Genomic DNA, 20,658 nt, shown 5'->3' on the forward strand with positions numbered 1-20,658 from the left:
TAAAAGAAAATATAGGAAAAGGGAATGTTGATAATGTGATACAACATGCCTAAAACAATTCCTCTTACTAAAGTAGAAGCTAATCAAGTAACTTTGACATCACATCACAATTAATAAACTCTATGAAAATGATCAATATGCATACATACATGAGATGCATAAATGTAACACCCTCCTCCCACATTAACCCAAGTTAAACGGTCCGCTAGGGTAAACATGTGACGAGAGGCTACTATGATATAATTCAACTCCCCATGTACATTTAAGGAAGTGGAACTAGCAAAACTGACCTTTCACACATGCTACAGAACCTCCAGGAGCCAACCAACCTTTCCAGGAGACCAACCCCTCAGGAAACTTAACATTTTATTGACCTAGAGCCTCAATTTCTCCCACGACATGGCCATGCATGTGGTTGGGACCCTCTAGATGCTTTGCCAACAAGGGAACACAAGTGACTAGGGTATTTTTCAGCTAATTATGAGCCTGTGACCCCGAATTTTGTGCCACTTTTCCAAGGCCAGGACTCAGGCCATTTCCCATAACTCCATGGAACTTTGAGAAATGAAAAGTAACATTAAAACAATGATACTAATGAAAATAATTAAACAAGACTTCACTTGACCCCTTCTAGCCATGACATGAATTCTCTCAAACATGTCACAAATATGCATTCTATAGGTCGTAACAACATATCTTAGCATAGGGATCTCATACTTATCTCAGAATCGCTAAGAAACATTGATGCCTTATCACATTAGTTGCATTATCCTCTATTAGGTCATATATTCATTATTCATTTATTTACAAATCAAAACATGATGAAAGTCATACATCATCACTATCATAAAATATACTCATAACCAACATATAAACAACATAAATCATAAGGATACAACAAACATAAAATCCACATATAAACCAATACATTTACAAATGAAATACCAATGAGAAGTAACTCTTATAAATGAATGCATAAGCCAACTAGGTGTGGGACTTCCACATACAACTCGACCATAGATTGTATAAACCAAATCTTTCTTTTAGCCAATCACCCTCGTGCCATATTCCAAGCATGAATGCGGGACTCATAACCAAAATCAACCAAGGCTTCCCGAGGCTACACCACCGCACCCTCATCAATAGAACCAGGCTTTACCACGATCCACACTGGATCTTTAGGCCCTAAAAAAGCATGGATGCTACCATATTTCTCCACCTACAACATGAGGAATTTTCTTGTCTCCTAGTCTCTGTGATTCACCGTACGTCCCGCCATACAATGGTCAAGGATCCATAGGCCTAATCAAGACTCCACCCTCTAGGATTTATTGTATATCGTGTCATTCATCAGCCAAGGATTCCTAGGCCTGGATGAGGGCATCCACCTATAGGATTTACCATATATCTTGTCATTCATCGGTTGAGGATTCCTAGGCCCACCAAGGTAACACAAAATATGGCTTTACCACAACACATAGTATGGTTCAACGTTTACTGGGCCAAGGCTTTACTACAATATATAGTTTGACTCAAGGATCACTAGGCCATTTGTTCTTTCTTTCAGAGACCACCTCACTCAGTTTTGAATCCATCAAGCAATATAGCTCAATCAAAACATGAGAACTCATCACACCATGGCTATTTGGAAATGGCAAGGCAAGGCCGAAGAACACTGTCACGCATATAAAAACCCATGCCAAAGACAACAAGAGGATCAAACACACACATGCATGTACCATCCATGCCAAATCTGGCAAGGAAATCACACATGCAAACTGATACCCGCAAATAATCTTGATTTAGCTGCTTAATCATGCTCTTCCATGCTTGATCCTCGCTTTCCTTTGCCTTATTTTCTTTTCTTAATCCAATGTTGAAGTTCTCCAAGAAAAATCTAAGTGTCCAAGAGTGTGAGAGAGACAATACAGAGAGAGCTCCAAAACTAAACTAGCAAAAGGTAAAATTCACAAAAGGTACCAACTCATCCTCAAAATCCTTTTTATTAATGAGGCCTCTATTTTCTTCATTTTCCATTATTTTCCTTCATTTTCCTCCTCACAGCCAACCTGTGACCTTTCACCTTCCTTTTCTCCTGATTTCCATTATTTTCATAAATAAAATTTCAATTAATGCTTCATGCCTTTCCCTTTGCCATTTCCTTTTCCAATTTGCTTAGCCATACTAAACAAAATGAAAACCCACACTAGGATTTTTTCCCAACGCTCAGCTTGGAATAAGTGTCCCAAAACCATAGTTATTATTTTTCCCTTATTAACTTTTATTACATGGAATTTTCACTAGGGTTGTTACAAAACCCTCCCCCTTGGGGGAACACCGCCCTCAGTGTTCAATGACACCTTCAACCAAGAAGATTTTTGAAATAAAAACATACTTCCCATGGAGCTTTATAACTTAGCTCGATGCAATATTTACAATGATCAACTTGTTGTAAAGCAAACCAACATGACAACAAGCCCCAATGGATAGCTCAATTGGTCGAGCCCTCATTGCTAAGTACCTTGCCTATTGGGAGGTCACGAGGTCAAATTTCCTCGATGCCCTTAGGGTTAGGCCAAATATATTAGGCCAAGTTTGATGGATCTGTGTAGATTACTGTCTGAGGATGTAGCGGCCACTTAGTGACCGCGAACCATGGTTTCCTTAAAAAATCTTGGGGAAAACACCAACATGACAACATAAAAACATGACACCCATACTTCTTATTGGAGCTTTATAATGCAACTCATGGTAGTATTTACATCCATATACATATACCAAAACATCACACCACAACATATGCTAAAAACATTCGCTCAACCAACAGATAGTGAAGGATACATAACCCGCATATGATATGTCATCTCCCATGTAGCTTCATGGGGCCTAAAGTTCTTCCATTGCACTTTAACCTGCTCGATTATGGAGCAAGAGCATCTTCCTCTGCAATATACACTGAGGTTTCGACTGAAATTATCCATCTAGATCCACCTAAAATACAGACCAGTCAATCACATGATAAACATCTTTAACATAGTTCTTAAGCAATGACACATGGAAAATATCATGGACTTTCACCATTGAAGGTAATGTAAGTCAATAAGCTACTAGTCCAATCCTTTCAATGACCTTAAAAGGTCTGTAAAACCAAGGTACCAACTTGTCACATGATTCAATCTTGAAGGAGCTCTTCTTCAGGTTGATGTGCAAATACACCTATTCCCCAAATTGAAACTCCTTAAATAACATGTTCCAATCTGCATAATAATTTTTATTTTATTTATTTATTTATTTTATTTTATTTTGTTTATTTTTATTTTTATTTTATTCTTTATTTTTTTTTTTTATTATTTATTATTTATTATTTTTAATTTAATTTAATTTAATTTAATTTTATTTTTATTTTTATTTTAATTTATTTATTTTAATTAATTAATTAATTTTTATTTATTTTATTTTTTCTTATGCCGCCTTTGTTTCTTCTTGATTACCCGCATTTCATGTTCCATATCTGTCAACATGCACAGTCTAATCAACACCTTATTCACTAGATCACTCCAACTAATGGGAGTATTACAACCCTAACCATACAATTACTCAAACGGACTCATCCTTAAAGATTCTTGATACCCATTGTTATAAGCGAACTCAACTAGTGGAAGATACTCTTCCCACTTCTGTTGTTGATGCATCACATACGTCCTCAACATGTCCTCCAATATCTTGTTGACCCTCTCTGTTTGTCCATATTTTTGTGGATGATAAGTTGTATTTAAGGTCAACTTTGATAACAAAAATTAAAAGTACACTATGAAAATGGTGTGATATTTATTCATCTTCTCTGTGCAATGAATCACTATTCATTTGAAATCCTCAAGTTGTGTGAATTTAATGAATCACTATTCATTTGAAATCCTCAAGTTATGCAAATTTGATGTTTAATTATCGATTTAATATTTTAATAAATAAAAAATATTAATTACAATTTGATGAATTTTGGAAAAGTCATATGTGAAATGTTATGAAGGGAAAAGAATAAGAATTTGGGTATGCTTTAATTTTAAATGTTGTTATAATTTAAATTATATAAAAAGAAATAGTATTATTAATGAAGATATTAAATCAATATTTTTTTAAATAAAATATTTAGAAATAATTATTTTAGTTGTGAAAGATCAAAATTAAAAGTTAAAAAAAATCAAAATGTAAATGTAAAGAGAAATATAAATTATAATATTAATGTATTATAATTTATAGTTGTTTTATTAAATACCAAAAATAAAAGAGTGGCACCTTTTTAGACACATTTATGCTTGGTTTTGGAGTATACCCCATCCACATTTGTTTCCATCTATATCAATTGTTATGTTATTTGTACGATGTAGGGAATGACTTTCTAACTCTACATATGTTGTTTATGTGGCTCGGAAACATGAATCGTGATGTGTCCAAAATTAAAACAATAAATGAAATATTATAAAATGTGTTGCTTCATGCAAACCAGTCACGAGAACAACTTGTAAATAGATAATCAGATTAACAAGGAAACTATAGATATATACACACATGGATGGCTCCTAACTATAACATCAAAATACTATCATATCAATAGATTAGATTGGATGGGATGTCACCTACCCAACCTTCCTATAGCAAAAATTGTGGTATTTGAGATATAAATATAATTCATTGGATCCATCATTCATTTACTCAACATAATGTCATATCATATCAATCTTTGCTTTTCCGCACGATTGAGATCACATAGGTACAATCAGGCCGCGAATTTCATCATTACATAATAAGAGAGAAACACATTCAACCAATCGTAATTGAAATATTAAATAAAATAAAATTAATTAATTAATTTTGTTTATAAATTTAACCTTGTAAATTGTTGTTTGAGTTTTCATAAAATAGTTGATTAATAGATGGCCAATGCATTACCTAATGCGTTATGCATGTTGCGACAGGGTATAATAACTTACATCCATTTGAACTATTGTCAATAAATATTCTAAAATATCACATAAAATTTTTATCTCAACAAAACTTTCCTTATGTATAATGAATAACATATAATATCCCAATGCCTTTCTTCTTTACTAATGAAAAGTGAAAACCAACAAAAATACATAAGAAATAATAAAATATTAAAAGAAAATATAGAGAAAGGGAATGTTGATAATGTGATACAACATGCCTAAAACAATGCCTCTTACTAAAGTAGAAGCTAATCAAGTAACTTTGACATCACATCACAATTAATAAACTCTATGAAAATGATCAATATGGATACATACATGAGATGCATAATGTAACACCCTCCTCCCACATTAACCCAAGTTAAACGGTCCGCTAGGGTAAACATGTGACGAGAGGATACTATGATATGATTCAACTTCCCATGTACATTTAAGGAAGTGGAACTAGCAAAACAAAACCAAACTGACCTTTCATACATGCTACAGAACCTCCAGGAACCAACCAACATTTCCAGGAGACCAACCCCTCAAGAAACTTAACATTTTATTGACCTAGAGCCTCAACCGCTCCCACGACATGGCCATGCATGTGGTTGGGACCCTCTAGATGCTTTGACAGCAAGGGAACACAAGTGACTAGGGTATTTTTTAGCTAATTCTGAGCTTGTGACCCCAGATTCTGTGCCACTTTTTCAAGGCCAAGACTCAGGCCATTTCCCATAACTCCATGGAACTTCAAGAAATGAAAAGTAACATTAAAACAATGATACTAATGAAAATACTTAAACAAGACTTCACTGGACCCCTACTAGCCATGACATGAATTCTATCAAACATGTCACAAATATGCATTCTACAGGTCGTAAGAACATATCTTAGCATAGGGATCTCATACTTATCTCAGAACCGCTAAGAAACATTGATGCCTTATCACATTAGTTGCATTATCCTCTATTAGGTCATATATTCATTATTCATTCATTTACAAGTCAAAACATGATGAAAGTCATACATCATCACTATCATAAAATATACTCATAACCGGCATATAAACAACATAAATCATAAGGATACAACAAACATAAAATCCACATATAAACCAGTACATTTACAAATGAAATACCAAGGAGAAGGAACTCTTATAAATGAATGCATAAGCTAACTAGGTGTGGGACTTCCACATACAACCCAACCATAGATTGGATAAACCAAATCTTTATTTTAGCCAATCACCCTCGTGCCATATTCCAAGCATGAATGCGGGACTCATAACCAAAATCAACCAAGGCTTCCCGAGGCTACACCACCTCACCCTCATCAATAGAACTAGGCTTTATTGCAATCCCCACCGGATCTTTAGGCCCTAAAGAAGCATGGATGCTGCCATATTTCTCCACCTACAACATGAGGGATTTTCTTGTCTCCTAGTCTCTGTGATTTACCGTACATCCCACCGTACAATGGTCGAGGATCCCAAGGCCTAATCAAGACTCCACCCTCTAGGATTTACCATATATCCTGTCATTCACTGGCGAAGGATTCCTAGGCCTGGATGAGGGCACCCACCTCTAGGATTTACCATATATCTTGTCATTCATCGATTGAGGATTCCTAGGCCCACCAAGGTAACACAAAATATGGCTTTACCACAACACATAGTATGGTTCAACGTTTATTGGGCCAAGGCTTTACTACAATCTATAGTTTGATTCAAGGATAACTAGGCCATTTGTTCTTTCTTTTAGAGACCACCTCACTTAGTTTTGAATCCATCCGGCAATACAGCTCAACCAAAACATGAGAACTCATCACACCATGGTTATTTGGAAATGGCAAGGCAAGGATGAATAACACTTTCACGCATTTAAAAACCCATGCCAATGACAGCAAGAGGATCAAACACACACATGCATGTACCATCCATGCCAAATCTGGCAAGGAAATCACACATGCAAACTGATACCTGCAAATAATCATGATGTAGCTACTTAATCATGCTCTTCCATGCTTGATCCTCACTTTCCTTTGCGTTATTTTCTTTTATTAATCCAACTGCTGAAGTTCTCCAAGAAAAATCTAAGTGTCCAAGAGTGTGAGAGAGACAATACAAAGAGAGCTCCAAAACTAAACTGACAAAAGGTAAAATTCACAAAAGGTACCAACTCATCCTCAAAATCATTTTTATTAATGAGGCCTATATTTTCTTCATTTTCCATTATTTTCCTTCATTTTTCTCCTCACAGCCAACCTGTGACCTTTCACCTTCCTTTTCTCCTGATTTCCATTATTTTCATAAATAAAATTTCAATTAATGCTTCATGCCTTTCAAAGGCCTTTGCCATTTCCTTTGCCAATTTGCTTAGCCATACTAAACAAAATGAACACCCACACTAGGATTTTTTTTCCCAACACTCAGCTTGGAATAAGTGTCCCATAACCATAGTTATTATTTTTCCCTTATTAACTTTTATTACATGGAATTTTCACTAGGGTTGTTACAAAACCCTCCCCCTTGTGGGAACACTGCCCTCAGTGTTTAATGACACCTTCGACCAACAATATTTTTGAAATAAAAACATACTTCCCATGGAGCTTTATAACTTAGCTCAATGAAATATTTACAATGATCAACTTGTTGTAAAGAAAACCAACATGACAACAAGCCCCAATGGATAGCTCAATTGGTCAAGCCCTCATTGCTAAGTACCGTGCCTATTGGGAGGTCACGAGGTCAAATCTCCTCGATGCCCTTAGGGTTAGGCCTGAGATATTAGGCCAAGTTTGATGGATCTGTGTGGGTTACTGCCCATGGATGTAGCGGCCACTTAGTGATCGCGAACCATGGTTTCCTTAAAAAAGCTTGGGGAAAAAACCAACATGACAACATAACAACATGACACCCATACTACTTATTGGAGCTTTATAGTGCAAATCATGGTGGTATTTACATCCATATACATATACCAAAACATCACACCACAACATATGCTAAAAACATTCTCTCAACCAACAAATAGTGAAGGATACATAACCCGCATATGATCTGTCATCTCCCACGTAGCTTCATGGGGCCTAAAGTTCTTCCATTGCACTTTAACCTGCTCGATTATGGAGCAAGAGCATCTTTCTATGAAATATACACTAAGGTTCTGACTGAAATTATCCATCTAGATCCACCTGCAATATAGACCAGTCAATCACATGATAAACATCTTTAACATTGTTCTTAAGCAATGACACATGGAAAATATCATGGACTTTCACCGTTGAAGGTAATGTAAGTCGATAAGCTACTAGTCCAATCCTTTCAATGATCTTAAAAGGTCTGGAAAACCAAGGTACCAACTTGTCACACGATCCAATCCTGAAGGAGCTCTTCTTTAGGTTGATGTGCAAATACACCTATTCCCCAACCTGAAACTCCTTAAATAACATGTTCTAATCTGCATAATTTTTTTTTTTTTTTTTTTTTTTCTGTTCTATTCCGCCTTTAGTTTCTTCTTGATTACCCACATTTCATGTTCCATCTCTGCCAACATGTACGGTCTAATCAACACCTTATTCACTAGATCACTCCAACTAATGGGAGTATTACAACTCTACCCATACAATTACTCAAACTGACTCATCCTTAAATATTCTTGATATCCATTGTTATAAGCGAACTCAACTAGTGGAGGATACTCTTCCCACTTCTATTGTTGATGCATCACATACGTCCTCAACATGTCCTCCAATATCTTGTTGACCCTATCTGTTTGTCCATATTTTTGTGGATGATGAGTTGTATTCAAGGCCAACTTTGTCCCCAATCATACAAAAAACTCCTTCCAAAACTTGGAAGTGAACTTAGCATCCTTGTCTGACACAATATTCTTCGAAACACCATGCAGTATCACTACATGGTTGATGAAGACCTATGATACATCACTAGATGAATACGTAGACTTCATTGGAATGAAGCGCACTAGCTTTGTCAACATGTCCACCACAACCGTGATGGGATCATGATGTCTAGATGTCCTCAGCAAACTTGTGATGAAATCCATGGAAATGACCTCCCACTTCCACTCTGAAATCAAAATCAGTTGTAGTAATCTACCTAGATGCTTACATTCTTCTTTCACCTACTCACAGTGAAAACATATAACCACAAATTCTACCACTTCATTTTTCATATCCAATGATAAAACTTCTTCAATATTGTCAATGTATTTTGGTATCTTGGGTGACGTGAATACGATTTTGCATGAAATTATCACAAGATAGTATTCTTAAGCTCACTACTGTCTGGCACATATATCATGTCCCTAAATTTGATCAAGACATCTATTGTGAGATGATAGACCACATCTTGATCACCTGTACCCTACTGTAACCTTTGCATAAGCTCCATGTACTTGTCATTATGTTGACCTACCTACAAGATCTAATCATGTAAGTCCATCCCATAAGAACTCATAGTTGTAATATGATTCACCTGTATCTGCCTACTAAGAGAATTTGTAACCCTTTTCTCCATACCCTTGATGTACTTGATCTCAAAGTCAAGCTCATTGATCGTGGCCAACCATATTTCTTATCTAGAATTAAAATTCAGCTGATCAAACAAGTATCTCAACCCACTGTGATCACTCATCAATAAAAACCTCCTTCCAAGAAGATAGTGAATCCACATATTCAACACATGGATGATCACTGCCAACTCAAGATCATGTATCGAGTAATTCTACTTGTTCTCATTCAGTTTCTGTTATTCATAACATACTACCTATCCCTCTTGCATAAGGAATCCACCAAGTCCTCTCCTGCAACCATCTGTGCATACCACAAACTCTTTGTCTGGATTTTCAATCTTTAACACAAGACCATTTATCAACAATTGCTTCAACTTCTCAAAACTTTTTGCACATTCCTCTGTCATTGAAATTTATTTCCTTTCCTTTGTAGTCATGTGGTAAGATATGAAATGAGAGAAAAAATCTTGATGAACCTCCTATAGTAACCTGCTAACCCCATGAATCATCTTACCTCATCCACATTATTAGGAGCTGCCCACTCCATGGTAGCCCTTATCTTCTCTAGATCCACTACTATGCCTTCCTTGGAGACAACATGTCCCAAGTAATGTACCTTTGTCTAAAAGAAATTTCATTTGCTAAGCTTAACATACAACTCGTGCTCTCTTAGCAACCTCAACACTGCTGCTAAATGCTCGACATGTTCTTCCTCATTTTTAGAATATATCAAGATGTCATAAATGGATACAATAACAAACTTGTCCAGATAAGGACGCAACACAATATTCATCAATCACATAAAGGTAGTTGGAGCATTAGTAAAACCAAATGGAACTACAACAAAGTCATAATTCCCATACCTGGTTCATAAAGTTGTCTTGTAAATTTCCTCTTCTTTAATCAGTACTGGATGATATCTTGATCTCAGATCAATCTTTGAGAACATTGTTGCTCCCTTCAACTGATCAAACAAATCATCAATATTAAACAACGAATATCTTTTCTTAATGGTTGCCTTGTTCAACTTCTTGTAATCAATGCATAACCTAAGAGTACCATCCTTCTTCTTTACAAACAATACCAATGCACCCCAAGGTGATACACTTGTCCTAATGTAACCCTTATCAATCATTTCCTTCAACTACAACTTCATCTCTATTAACTCTGGTGTGCTCATCCTGTAAGGTGCCTTTGATGCTGACGCATCCTCTGGTACCAACTCAATAGAAAAATTCACTTCCCTATGAGGTGGAAACTCTGAAATATTTGCGGTAAATACATCCTGAAACTGTTGTAAGATCGGTCACCTTCTCAATACCTTTTCATCCTCAACATCCTTACCTTTATCACTAGAAATATACACTACAAATAAAGCACGCCCTTTTCTACAATTGCACTTTGCCTACATAGTTGTCACCATTCTAACTGATGTTGCCTTCTTGTAACCTTGTAAGACTCTCTTTTCTCCATTGTCATCCAAGCACTTAATGGATTTTTCATAACAATCCACTTTGGTCTAGTGAAGGTACAACTATTCCATACCCAACAACATAATGTATGATCCCAACGATAATACATTCAAATGTGCTAATGTAGGTATACCATTCAACTCAAAATCACAAGCTCTTACCCATTGATGAACTCTCTTCTTTGTACATGTAGCCAATTGTACTAACCAAGATTCTGTATGCACTTCTTTATTCAAACACAATTATCCACCAAGTCAGGATTAACATAACTATAATTAGATCTAGGGTCAATCAAAATAGAAACAAATTGATCAAAAATCTTACCATCCATCTCAATGATAGATGCCTGGTTATTTTCCTACCTGTTATCGAGTGCTACATAGATACAAGGAATGGTCTGCCCAATATCCCCAACATTCTGCCCCTCCTGTTCACTATAGATATGAGGCCTTCCACCATGATTCTGCAGAAAATATGTCTTAAGATGTTCCTTGCCACATGTCCAACGCTCCAACTGTCCTGTACCACCACCTTTATTCTTGTGTTGTGACGCATATCCCTGTTTAGTTACGTTGAACTTCTTGTATGGTGCAACATTCTCTTTCTCTTCTACATTCTGAGACCTTGTTCTTTTCATATACCATTTACCTTTACCTTTATCTTTCCCTTTCAATCCTTGCTAAGATTTTGTCTTATGCTTTGACTGTTCATAGCAATGTTTCAATTTCCCAATAACTTCCTCAAGTGATTGAGGGTCATCATACTCAATTTGATCTCTAAAGGATAATGGTAATCCACTGAAAAATATCTAAACTTTAGCCTTTCCATCCTTAATATATTGCACATACCTCAATAACTCAAGGAACTTGGTCATATACTCCTCATCTATCATTGATCACATCTTTAGCTCATAAACTCATTGGATTTTCTATCATACTACCTTTTTGACAAGTATTTCTTCCTGAAGAGTCTCTTGAATTCATCCCAACTCAAGTCTTATGTCCTGATGTCTCTGACCCATTTTACATCTTCCCACCAGATGTATGATTTCCCTTTGAGGCTGAAGATAGCTATTATGGCCTTCATATTCTATGTGTACTCATGCAGTTCAAAGAACTTCTTCATCCCAAGTAACCAAGCCTCTGCATCCTCTATCTTCTTTAAATCCCCATCAAAAGTAGTTGTCTTAGATTTCTTAAACTCTTCTAGAAAGTATCCCTTGTCACTTCTCCTGTAAGGGTGATAACAGTGATGATCATAGTTCCTATCAGAACTAGAACTTGAATAGTACCTGTGTCCATTGCCTCTCCTATCTGGAGTGTCCAAGAACCTACATTATTTGATCATGGCATACATATCCGACCTGTGCTCACCATGATATATGTTGACATATGACCCATTAGTTCTTTCCTCCTATACATGACTAATTTGAAGTTTTCCATGTCTCTGCAGTTCTGACAAACTCTGAAGGATCACTGCATTGAATTCTGCTTTCTTCTCCTGTGCCTGAATGATTATGTCATTATCTTCTTTGAAACTCCTGAATTCTTCCTTCAAAATCCTCAATTTGTTTGCTACGTCAGAAGAGTACCCAACACCACATTTCTCATCTGATCCATAAGAAGCATCTTAGGAGTTTCATTCTACTATCTTGGTAGTCATGTTTGATCTATTTTCTACAAGTGACACCATGTCAGCTAAAACCAAAACATAACATAATCAACATACCTCAGTATAGTTTAGGGGTGGATATCTCATCTGTAATATCAACCAGATTAGCACAATACATGTATAAACATAATCATAACAACATATATATATATATATATATATATATATATATATATATATATATATATATATATATATATATATATATATATATATATATATCATCCTAACTGTTATCACTCAAGATTTTTTTTTTTTAAATTTTCACATCAGTTCGGTTGTTTGTCAAAGGCACATAAATCCTTTCTATTAGTTTCGCAGCGCAGCTCGGTTTAGGTGATTTCGTAGCGGAAAACACTGAGTTTGCACTAACTGCGCTACGAAATGGGGAATTTGTGCTGATCCATAGCACATCTCACCCCAGCCGTCATATTTTCTGCAAGAATTTTACGGGAATAGCATGTGTAAGGTCTTACATGTCAGTCTTGACATGTGCAGGCTCTGTTGGCATCAAAGGGGCTTTTGCAAAGGACTATTTCACAGAGTTACAGGTATTGTAACAAAGCCACTTGAAGGTGCCAGATCATCTGGTGTGGAGGGTTTTGTTCAAGGTGTCTACAGAAGGTGCAAATGCAATAAGGATGAAAATCACTGCAACGATAACCTCTGAGGAACAACTACTTCGTTACAGGCTTCCTCGGGAAATTAATGTAGGCCATGCTCTCCGACCCACATCGAACGGGAGAAGGGAAAGGTTGTTGACAAGATGCAGTCTAGTGTTAAATCTGGACGAGAGAATTGGCAAACTGAGCTTCCAAGGGCTGGTCTTGGTATAGGAGTCATAGAAAGGTTGAAATTTAAGAAGTCAAAAGATGTGCGATGGCAAGGAAGATGCTCTGGTACAGTGTATATTGGTGGGAGTGAATCCGAAGGACATTTTTCACTGATAAATGAAGCATATTCCATGTTTTCTCACACCAACCCGCTGCATTTGAGCGTTTTCCCAAGTATGGCACGATTGGAGAGTGAGGTGGTAGCAATGACAGCAAGCATGTTTGGTAGTAGAGAAAAAGCATCTGGAGGACAAGTTTGTGGTAATATGTCTTCGGGAGGCACAGAAAGTATTATACTTGCAGTAAAGTCTTCACGGGATTATATGAAAGTCAAGAAGGGATTTATGAAACCAGAAATGATAATTCCAGAAATCTTCCCATTCTGCATATGATAAAGCGGCCCAATACCTTAAAATCAAGCTATGGCGTGTACCGGTAAATGAATATTTCCAAGCAGATGTAAAAGCAATCCAGCGTTATTTGAACAAGAATACAGTTATGATTGTTGGCTCAGCACGAGATTTTCCTCATGGTATCATTGATCCCATCGAAGAACTTGGAAACTTGGTCTTGCGCTGGGGTATTTGCTTTCACGTTGATCTCTGCCTTGGAGGTTTTGTGCTTCCTTTTGCTTGCAAATTAGGGTATCCAATTCCACCTTTTGATTTCACTGTTCAAGGAGTAACTTCAATATCAGTGGATACTCACAAGTATGGCCTAGGGCCAAAGGGCACAAGTGTTGTGCTGTATCGCAATCATGAAATCAGAAAGCAACAATTTGTGGCTGTAACGGAGTGGTCAGGAGGTCTTTATGTTTCACCAACTATTGTTGGAAGCAGGCCTGGTGGTCTTATTGCTGGTGCCTGGGAAACTATGATGAGTGTTGGGGAGGAAGGATATCTGGAGGCAGTGAGAAAAGTAATGGAAGTATCAAAAACTTTTCAGGAAGGAATAAAGCAAATTCCAGAACTATTCATTGTGGGAAGACCAGACATGACAGTCATTGCATTTGGATCAGATAAGCTCGATATTTTTAAAGTGAATGATGTTCTGTCAACACGAGGATGGCATCTAAATGCTTTACAAAGACCTAACAGCATACACATATGTCTGACTCTTCAGCATACCCTTATAGCAGAAGATTTCTTGAAAGATCTGAAAGAAGCAGTTACAACTGTGCAAGAAAATCCAAGTGCATTTGAAGATGGAATGGCTCCAATATATGGAGCTGCTGGAAAGATGCCAGACAGAGGGATGGTGCAGGATTTGCTGATTGAATATATGGACAGTAAAGCATCTTAAGTTCTTTCCCCTCGACACCAAAACAAAATTCATCACATGACTTTGGAACCCCTCTTACAAGTTCCAAATATGAACTTTTGATTGGAATTTACCCGTAGGAGGGGAAAAAAACCAAAGAGGAAGATGTATCTGATTTTGTGAATGTCACATTTGTTACAAGGTAGCCCAATTCTCCTCACTATGATGGAACAGACACTCAAATGAACATTCGCATGACAAAGCTTGATTTCTTCTGCAACAGATGTACTGTTGTTTCTTTGATTGACTTTGGCATGGAACTGAGTGAATTAATGGAAGTCATATCTGAGAAAGCATCTTCACAGCATGATATGGCAGGTATTACAGTGAGGATGGTCAGTGGTGACAAATATTAACACAGCTAAAGCAATTGCAGCGGAATGTGGCATTTTAACAGATGATGGTGTTGAAGTAGAAGATCATAAACCTTCTGAGGCAGTTATCTCTTGTTCAGGGATAAAAACTCAAGACAATGAACTTTGTTTTAGCCTCTTATGTCAGGCAGCTATTGAAGCTCCAAAGATTATTAAGCTCTCAAGCAGTGAACACTTTGGTGGACCTCATGGGGAGGGTTTTATTTTCATTATCAATAATTGGCATACATCTCTTCTTCCTTGTTACTTGAAGACAGTCAAATTTTAGGTTGAAGCTGTGTTTTTTTTTAAATTACACAACAGTTTCGTAGCGCGCTACGAAACTGCTGTAGCTACATGTTTTGGTTAAGCCAATCAATTATGATTGACAAATCAGCAAATCTTTCTGTAAGGTGTTGTCTTCCCACATGAAAAATGGCCAGCACATCGAAGACATGGCAGCCTGTTCTATTTTGAGTAACCAGAGATAAAAGGCATGCTTCATTGGATTCGAATATTGTGCAGCATATCAAAGACCGACAAACAGGGGCCTATGTTTCAGGATAACAGAAAGGATGTGTCATGGAAAACAAACATGGAGCATTAAAGGTTCATTACAACTATCTCAGCCAAACTCCAGATGTCAGAGAACGAAAAAGTTTGAAGATCAAGGATATTATGGAGCTTAAGTCCTATTTAATTTAGAAGTCTAGAAGATTTAGTGGAATTAGAATTTTAATTGTTTTATGATTCCAGCGCTGTCAATTAGTAATCAGCTGTAATTATTAGTTAGTTAAAAGTTAGTAGGTGTCATCATAGGCAATCATCGAGCTCCCCTCATGCTGGAGGAGGAAGCTCGAATGAGATAGAATAAGCACTTTATAAATAACTGAAACAGAGATAGACAAAGGGTTGGATGTTTTGAGAAAAGACAATACTATTTTGGTTTATGTATAGCAGATTTCAGTAATGCAAAGGACCGTTGTTTCTTCTCAGGATTCACAATAGATCTAATGGTTCAAATGTATGATGGTTTATTCTCTTTAGTGTTCTTTTACAGTTTTGTTACTGCATAATCACTCAGAACTCATGTGTCATGCTCTGACTTCCTGTATGCCTTGGCAAACTGTGTTTTATGTAAGTTATGTTTGAACATTAGATGTAAAGTGCCCTGATTTCTATGAAAGGATAGTGTTTCTTGTTTGCTGAGATGTGTGAGACTCCATAAGCCCAATGGGAATCACTTTGATATTTGTCCAGCCAGCTTATTTTTCATGTGTTTTAAGAGTTAGCCATCTTTCCTTGTTATTAGTCAATATCCATAGTCTGTGAGAGAGCCCTCTCTGACTAAGGAGGCTAAGCCTTAGTCTAAAGCCTGGTTTGAAACAGTTACACAGAGTCTTGCTGATTGGAAGCCTTCAGTACCTGATTTTGTGATAACATTTTGGTGCGTCTGCCGGGAGCCTGAAGATTATTCTTTCCCGAAATTATGAAGCTGAACTTCTGAAGGTAGCAGGAGCTCAGAAGGTTTTTGAGGCTGCAAAATTACCTTGGCGACTCCATTGTTGAAGAAGTCGAAATTCATAGGTTCATGGTGATTCCACTGGAGTTATGAAGGACCCAGAAGCTACCATTCTTAGTTCAAGGTATGCATGCATAGATTTTTCAGGAATTCATGGTTTCCCAAATCATTTTCCCAAGGATGCATATTTTCTAAGGAATGGTCCCAAATTTAATGGAGAAGATTTGAGTTTAACTCTGAAGCATATCTCAGATTTCTGTCATTTTGCTGAGCTTCTTAGAGTTAAACATGAGGATGTTTTCATTATGTTATTTTATGATTCACTTCGAGGGAAATGCAAACAATGGATTGAAAGTTTTCCTATCAAATCCGTTAAGTCATTTCAAGACTTATGGCTTATGTTTTTGGAGGAATGGATAGATAGGTCAGAGGTGGTGGCAAACTCTCCTTCAGTTGATGGTCTCAAACAATGGAATGATGATCATATTAATGAAGAAATAGGTGAAAATTTTTCTTTGTCCTTGTCCTCGTATCTAAAGTCATTTGACTGTAAAGCAGAGGATAAGATGAGATTTTTGGATGAAGTTGCTGAGGACATTAAAAAAGAAATTGAAGGTTTAGAAGGTCAAATTCAGGCATACAGTTTTCATAATCATGATCATTATTTTCAGAAGTTTTCTATGGCAGAACGCAAGGAGAGAATGCTGGTTCCTTTCTCTTTCACGATTGAGGAACTGAACACTGTTGTTGAAGATCAGTTTGCACAGCCGGAAAGTTACAAGAAAAATCAAGCTGATCATGTATTCTGGGATCCTATAGCTGACTACATGGAAGAGTTTTACTCTCCAGTGTTTTAGTTTTCCTATAAAGATCAGAGGCAATTTCAGTGGCAGTGGTCATCACAATTTCATTGTGGCTCTGAACTCCGATGCAGTCAAAAAACTCAAATATCAGATAAAACAGAGGATTGGCTACATTGGAAATTTCATATTGATTGAGCAGAAAGAAGTTGAAATTGTTAGGGTAGGTAGGTAGGTAAATGCAAATAAGCTCAAGGTCAACTGAGCATTTTTCAGTAGAAGTAGTTTTCTTTCTCCTACAGTCATGCTTGTCAAGCAAATTTTTGTTTGTCATAAATGAATAAGGCACTGGATCTGCATGTTCTTAGTGTACTGCAGGAGCACACTATCCCAAGTGGAGCCACTGTTATCACTCAAGATTTTTTTTTTTTAAATTTTTCACATCAGTTCGGTTGTTTGTCAAAGGCACATAAATCCTTTCTATCAGTTTCGCAGTGCAGCTCGGTTTAGGTGATTTCGTAGCGGAAAAAACTGAGTTTGCACTAACTGCGCTACGAAATGGGGAATTCGTGCTGATCCATAGCACATCTCACCCCAGCCGTCATATTTTCTGCAAGAATTTTACGGGAATAGCATGTGTAAGGTCTTACATGTCAGTCTTGACACGTGCAGGCTCTGTTGGCATCAAAGGGGCTTTTGCAAAGGACTATTTCACGGAGTTACAAGTATTGTAACAAAGCCACTTGAAGATGCCAGATCATCTGGTGTGGAGGGTTTTGTTCAAGGTGTCTACAGAAGGTGCAAATGCAATAAGGATGAAAATCACTGCAACGATAACCTCTGAGGAACAACTACTTCGTTACAGGCTTCCTCGGGAAATTAATGGAGGCCATGCTCTCCGACCCACATCGAACGGGAGAAGGGAAAGGTTGTTGACAAGATGCAGCCTAGTGTTAAATCTGGACGAGAGAATTGGCAAACTGAGCTTCCAAGGGCTGGTCTTGGTATAGGAGTCATAGAAAGGTTGAAATTTGAGAAGTCAAAAGATGTGCGATGGCAAGGAAGATGCTCTGGTACAGTGTATATTGGTGGGAGTGAATCCGAAGGACATTTTTCACTGATAAATGAAGCATATTCCATGTTTTCTCACACCAACCCGCTGCATTTGAGTGTTTTCCCAAGTATGGCACGATTGGAGAGTGAGGTGGTAGCAATGACAACAAGCATGTTTGGTAGTAGAGAAAAAGCATCTGGAGGACAAGTTTGTGGTAATATGTCTTCGGGAGGCACAAAAAGTATTATACTTGCAGTAAAGTCTTCACGGGATTATATGAAAGTCAAGAAGGGAATTATGAAACCAGAAATGATAATTCCATAAATCTGCCCATTCTGCATATGATAAAGCGGCCCAATACCTTAAAATCAAGCTATGGCGTGTACCGGTAAATGAAGATTTCCAAGCAGATGTAAAAGCAATCCAGCGTTATTTGAACAAGAATATGGTTATGATTGTTGGCTTAGCACGAGATTTTCCTCATGGTATCATTAATCCCATCGAAGAACTTGGAAACTTGGTCTTGCGCTGGGGTATTTGCTTTCACGTTGATCTCTGCCTTAGAGGTTTTGTGCTTCCTTTTGCTCGCAAATTAGGGTATCCAATTCCACCTTTTGATTTCACTGTTCAAGGAGTAACTTCAATATCAGTGGATACTCACAAGTATGGCCTAGGGCCAAAGGACACAAGTGTTGTGCTGTATCGCAATCATGAAATCAGAAAGCAACAATTTGTGGCTGTAACGGAGTGGTCAGGAGGTCTTTATGTTTCACCAACTATTGTTGGAAGCAGGCCTGGTGGTCTTATTGCTGGTGCCTGGGCAGCTATGATGAGTGTTGGGGAGGAAGGATATCTGGAGGCAGTGAGAAAAGTAATGGAAGTATCAAAAACTTTTCAGGAAGGAATAAAGCAAATTCCAGAACTATTCATTGTGGGAAGACCAGACATGACAGTCATTGCATTTGGATCAGATAAGCTCGATATTTTTAAAGTGAATGATGTTCTGTCAACACGAGGATGGCATCTAAATGCTTTACAAAGACCTAACAACATACACATATGTCTGACTCTTCAACATACCCTTATAGCAGAAGATTTCTTGAAAGATCTGAAAGAAGCAGTTACAATTGTGCAAGAAAATCCAAGTGCATTTGAAGATGGAATGGCTCCAATATATGGAGCTGCTGGAAAGATGCCAGACAGAGGGATGGTGCAGGATTTGCTGATTGAATATATGGACAATAAAGCATCTTAAGTTCTTTCCCCTCGACGACAAAACAAAATTCATCACATGACTTTGGAACCCCTCTTACAAGTTCCAAATATGAACTTTTGATTGGAATTTACCCGTAGGAGGGGAAAAAAACCAAAGAGGAAGATGTATCTGATTTTGTGAATGTCACATTTGTTACAAGGTAGCCCAATTCTCCTCACTATGATGGAACAAACACTCAGATGAACATTCGCATGACAAAGCTTGATTTCTTCTGCAACAGATGTACTGTTGTTTCTTTGATTGACTTTGGCATGGAACTGAGTGAATTAATGGAAGTCATATCTGAGAAAGCATCTTCACAGCATGATATGGCAGGTATTACAGTGAGGATGGTCAGTGGTGACAAATATTAACACAGCTAAAGCAATTGCAGCGGAATGTGGCATTTTAACAGATGATGGTGTTGAAGTAGAAGATCATAAACCTTCTGAGGCAGTTATCTCTTGTTCAGGGATAAAAACTCAAGACAATGAACTTTGTTTTAGCCTCTTATGTCAGGCAGCTATTGAAGCTCCAAAGATTATTAAGCTCTCAAGCAGTGAACACTTTAGTGGACCTCATGGGCAGGGTTTTATTTTCATTATCAATAATTGGCATACATCTCTTCTTCCTTGTTACTTGAAGACAGTCAAATTTTAGGTTGAAGCTGTGTTTTTTTTTAAATTACACAGCAGTTTCGTAGCGCGCTACGAAACTGCTGTAGCTACATGTTTTGGTTAAGCCAATCAATTATGATTGACAAATCAGCAAATCTTTCTGTAAGGTGTTGTCTTCCCACATGAAAAATGGCCAGCACATCGAAGACATGGCAGCCTGTTCTATTTTGAGTAATCAGAGATAAAAGGCATGCTTCAT

At 37.3% G+C, this 20,658-nt stretch overlaps 2 pseudogenes; both read left to right on the forward strand.

Moving 5' to 3' along the window:
- Positions 1-14,780, forward strand: part of LOC149222240 (sphingosine-1-phosphate lyase pseudogene) — a 34,819-nt pseudogene extending 20,039 nt beyond the window's left edge.
- Positions 14,781-14,980: 200 nt separating this feature from the next.
- Positions 14,981-19,782, forward strand: LOC149222241 (sphingosine-1-phosphate lyase pseudogene; annotated as a pseudogene).
- The last annotated feature ends 876 nt before the right edge of the window (positions 19,783-20,658 follow it).

Source organism: Pinus tabuliformis, chromosome Q, assembly GCF_031772625.1.
Source record: "Pinus tabuliformis cultivar Carrire ecotype Pingquan chromosome Q, CPIR1, whole genome shotgun sequence".
NCBI classification, from domain to species: domain Eukaryota; kingdom Viridiplantae; phylum Streptophyta; class Pinopsida; order Pinales; family Pinaceae; genus Pinus; species Pinus tabuliformis.